The following is a 5,000-nucleotide window of genomic DNA, read 5'->3' on the forward strand; positions in this document are numbered from 1 at the left end:
TAGGACGCGTCTGGTACATGGACTAGCGTCCTGGCTCCGGCCAGGACGAGACCAGGCCTTGATAGGCTTCGGCCAGGACATGCCGGCCTATGGGCCGTGCTATGTCCGGACCTTGTCCGAGCCCTTTTCTGGGCTTGGGCCGGGACTTGTCTAGGACTTGTCCCGGGCTTTTTCGAGGCTTTTCGGACCACAAAAAGGAACCATCATTCGAGTGGGAGTTTTTGCCAAAATTTCTTCCGATTCCAACCAAATAATTCCAAAATCAATCCGGGCCATCCAGAAGGCCAAAACGGATTTCTCTTTAAATTGATTTATGAAATCATTAAGAATCGAACCAATGTTTTTCCGAAATTGACCCGGGCTTTCAAAACCCGAAACGGAGTTTTTCTTAAAGATGATTTTAGAAATCATAAAAGATAAAACCGGAACGCACCACTAGTTGAATTCTTCGAATTTAGACTTAAGGTCCGTAATGTGACATGTGATGTCAACAAAAGTATCTCCCAAGATAATCATGCATATATAATTCTTAGCCTTGATATATTATATGATTGCATGTGATGTGAATGCGGGAAACTAGTATGGCCATAGATTTATATCTTTATTCTTGTTTTAAGCACGGATGGGTGCATGCTTTGTAATTAATTTTAATTTCAAGTTTATACGATCTGCGAATCGTTAGAGTCTTGTAATTAGAGTTTAGGGTCAATGAGTCCATTGAAGAAAACTCAAAGATGGAATCCAAAGGCGAGTGGGAGAAATCAATGGAGGTTCAAGGATGGAGATCTAGACGAACCAAAAGGCGAAACAAGAAGAAAACCAAAGGAGATTAGATCTTCTAGGTTAGGGGCCATACTAGGATCCATGTCTGCTTGATTTACTTTCTCGCGCGCATTTACTTACTTATTTACGCTTTATGTCGTGGATGTTAGTTAGGCTAAATAGTTCACTATAACAAACGCCAGACTAGCGTAAAAGTCCCCAAAAGTAATCTTGAGTAATCGCCTATCCAGATTAAGACACTCGTTGCGCCCTTGTTCGAGGAAGGTGGGTCGGCCTTCGCAGAGTACCTCCTCTACCTTGGGACAATGCGGGTAGGTCTATAGAAGAGGCCTACACGTCTAAATGGTTCTACTCAACGAGATCAGCAAGAGAGTCTTGGATACTCGAGGCAAAAGGATAGATTAGTCATTCATTAATGAAATCTATCAACCAAGAGTCATAAGGTATGATCAGTGAAGTAGTTCACTCACCCGGAACGACGGAGTCAAAGGGTAGGGCCTTCGTCCGCTTTACTCCGAAGAACTGGAGTCTTGGAATCACTTATTCAATCGGGGACGATTTTTATTGAATAATGTGGGAAAACTAAGTTTTTCAAAAACGATAACGAGTTTTAAAACTTTGCCATTTCTTTATGTAGTTTTAAGATGACACAAACGATTTCAACATTGAATCACACCTAAGGGAGGTGCTGATCCACTTCCTAGAATGGAAGAATGAATCCGAGAATAGTTCTCAGATTCAAAAGGAAGGTCACTAGAATACCCAATCCCAATGTTGACTCATACAAGAGAAGGTCAAAAGCCATTTGCAAGCAATCGTATAACATTCTCTTTGGAAGAGTAATGGATGCTAGCATAACCATTAAGACAAACTAAGGAAGAAATTCCTACAGAAGTCATAAATGGGGAGGTACGAGACCTCCAAGGCAATCTGAAAGTCATCCTAAGGGAAGACAACAGAATACATCTATCACCCAATTCAATATCGATTGAACAAAGATAGATAAGACCTTAGATGAGTCACTCAGGTTGTTACGGTCAAACTGAGCAGAACATACGGGAATATCCAATCTAAGAAAGGTTCTTGAGATTTGGTACAAAGAATCTAAGAAAGAGCTCTTGAGATTCAAAAGGGCAAAGGGTCAGTCAAGTGAGGCAAACATTTGATCAAAGAAAAGCAGTTGCCGAGTACATGATCAAGAGTATTCCTCATTACTGTGAATGTTTCCAAACAATGGCTAGACCATTTAAAAGGAAACAACCTTTAGCACCTGGAGGACAAATGGAATGGAATTATGAATTCCGGTTCCGTATCCTTGTTAACAAAGTTAAAAACAAGTATCGTAAAATTCCTTCATCAGGTATTTTAAACCGGATGTGCGGCTCCATGGAGCTTAAGGGAATTACATACTTGACTAAAAGAAGTAAAGATCCAAGAGGGAGCAGAAGCAGTAATGCTAGGGATGCTGAAAGGGATCAAAGTCTTCTTTTAGACACTGATCTAGCTTAGAACTTAATAGTGATTATTTTGTTCTTCTAGAAACATATGATGTTTTAAACCAGTGGTAAAATTAACTGAAGGTTAACATTGATAATGGCTAAAATCAAGAGATTCAAACTCATTAAACTTCAGCATTGTCAGTTAGGTCTTAAGGATTGAATTGACAAAGTCACCCTTTTCAAAAGGCATAGAGACTGGTAATCTATTAGGACTCATACAGTGTTATGCAGACCTATAAGTTTACTTGCAGAAGCTAACGAGAGAAACTTCAAATACGTACTCTGACAACTTCATGAAGTATGGAAACGTACAAATCATAAAGTATAAGTCGGAATGTTTGAAAGGTTCAAACAAAGTACAAACCGAAGTAAAAGAATCATTTTACAAGAGAGTTTTAGTCATCCAATTAGATTGGAGTGATAAAAACTTGAGTCAAATACTTGATAACCATCAAAGGAGTTGAGAAACCGTTTCCCAACTCGCTCCATGGAACACATCTGAGGGATGGTGGATTCAGTGGGAGAAATCGAACATTGCTATGCATAATTCGATCAAAGATGGGTTTAAGCCAGTCTTCCAAATATTTTTGGACATATTCTAGAAACGATCGTTTTCATACTTACCAAAGTCCGTTTAAAGGCTAAAACTTGTAACAGCGTTACAAAAACTAGCTAATATCTGACGCAATTTCTTTGAAAGAAATTTGGGCTTCTTCCATAACCAATCAAGAGAACAAAGTGTTTGTTGCTCATGATAGTATTCTTCTAATAATTAGCACTAATTATTACAAGAATAAGTGGGAGAAAAAGGTATAAGTCGATTTAATTCGATCATGAGAAAAATCATGAAGAGTCATGAAGAACAATCATGAAAACTTGTACAAGACGATTAAATTCGACCAAGAGCAACAAACTGCGGCTCCTCGGAAAAGGAAAGGTTAAAGATATGATCTTGTAAACCCACCGCACAAAAGCGAATGTCATTCGCAGGAGAACTCTCAAAGCGAGTGAAAGTGTCTCTAAAGAAATATCTCAAAGTAGTTGAGATAACTCCAAATTGTTGTTCAAAAGCCCTAGAAAGGTCAAAATAAAATCTTAAAGACTCAGAAAATAAAGGTTATTTCTGAAGAGATAAAAGACCTGCGCAGAAACGGAAACTGACTCTAGATTTTGGCTAGAAGCCAAAATCATCGTGGAATCCATATCTCGTCAAGACATGAAGCTTGATAATTTAAGTCAACAGAAGACCTAAATTGGTTTTCCAAAATAGAAAACTGAGAAGGATGGAAACATTCATGTTTCCCGAAACGAGACAAGAAGAATAAAGATTCTTCCAATCAAGTTATGTCCACAAGCATGCTTAAGAAATCTATCGACGGATTAAAAGCACGCAAGAGTTAGAATCTTCGATTCAAAAGGCAATCAAAGAAGTTTGATTCCTGAGGAATGAAGAAAATCTTGAATCACGAAATTTCAAGAAGGTAAGTGGGAGTAAACAAACCTTCCGGGTCCGTATGCAGAGTACATACAAAAGATTGAGTACGACATAAGGTGTTGTATAACAGTAACGAACTGACTCAATAAAGGACCACACACAAAAGGATAAAATGCCATTTTGGGCATCTGAAGATCTATAAGCATAGATCAAAAGGATGATAGGATTAGAGAGACTCAGTACGCTGAGATGCTTGAGATCCGAAACAGAAAATCTAAGACTCGGAAAGTCTAAAAGATTTCGACCCAAAAACTCATGACAGAGGGCGTTGCAAAACTCGGAGTCTGAAAAGACACCGATGAGCTAGCACGCATGAGAGAGACATTTATGTTCGAAAACATAAAGTCAATCATGTTGGACATGATTAGCATCTAAACATCCGAATTCGGATTGGAAAACCGAAACACTACTTAGTACATCCTAGAAGGCTAAAGGATGAAGTAGTACAAAATTGAACATGTCATCGTAGCAAACTTTCAGACATGGAAGGAAAGTAGGCTAAAAGTGTTTAAGCCGGGAACTGTTGCAAATACTACATAAAGAATTAAAAGCCTTAACTCTAGTAAAAGTTATTAGAAATTATCAAGGTTGAAGATAACCGTCTTCAAATTAATTGATAATTAGCAAAGTTTAAAACCGACTACCACGGTAGTCAAACTGAACTGTCACCTAAGACATAGTATGAGATTCATACACAGTCTAAGGCATGAGGTATAATTTTAAACCTCGACGAGTAAAACTGAGTGGGTAAAAAGGAGTTTTACGGAAGAGGCTCAGATTTACAACTCTCGTTATCAGAAATAATAGAGTTATTTCACAAGTCGTCTAAATTTGGTTTAGTATTTAAACGACAGTCCATTGATGATAAAACATTCCGAATAGGTTTGTCAGATACGTGATCTGATGAATGAAACCCTATTAAGTGAACTTGGAATATTTATTATCGAATCCCTGGTCCAGGTCATTGCATGGACAACAATGACTCACGAAGACTAGCACGGGAGTCGATGGGATAGCGCAGTTTCATGGGCTATAGGAATAGTATATTCTATTCGACTACGTGAGTGTGTAAAAGGTTTATACACTGGATAACCCTCAAATGAGAAGTACATCACTCGTGATGAACGTCAATACTTCTCATAAAGACAATTGGAGAGATTCCTCAAAACATGAGTGCTCCACTCATCTTATGTAAGGAATGCCCGACTTTGGTTCCGTTAAAC

This window comes from Eschscholzia californica, unplaced genomic scaffold, assembly GCF_041429995.1.
Source record: "Eschscholzia californica isolate CP2 unplaced genomic scaffold, dmEscCali1.0.p SCAF_42, whole genome shotgun sequence".
Taxonomy (NCBI): Eukaryota; Viridiplantae; Streptophyta; class Magnoliopsida; order Ranunculales; family Papaveraceae; genus Eschscholzia; species Eschscholzia californica.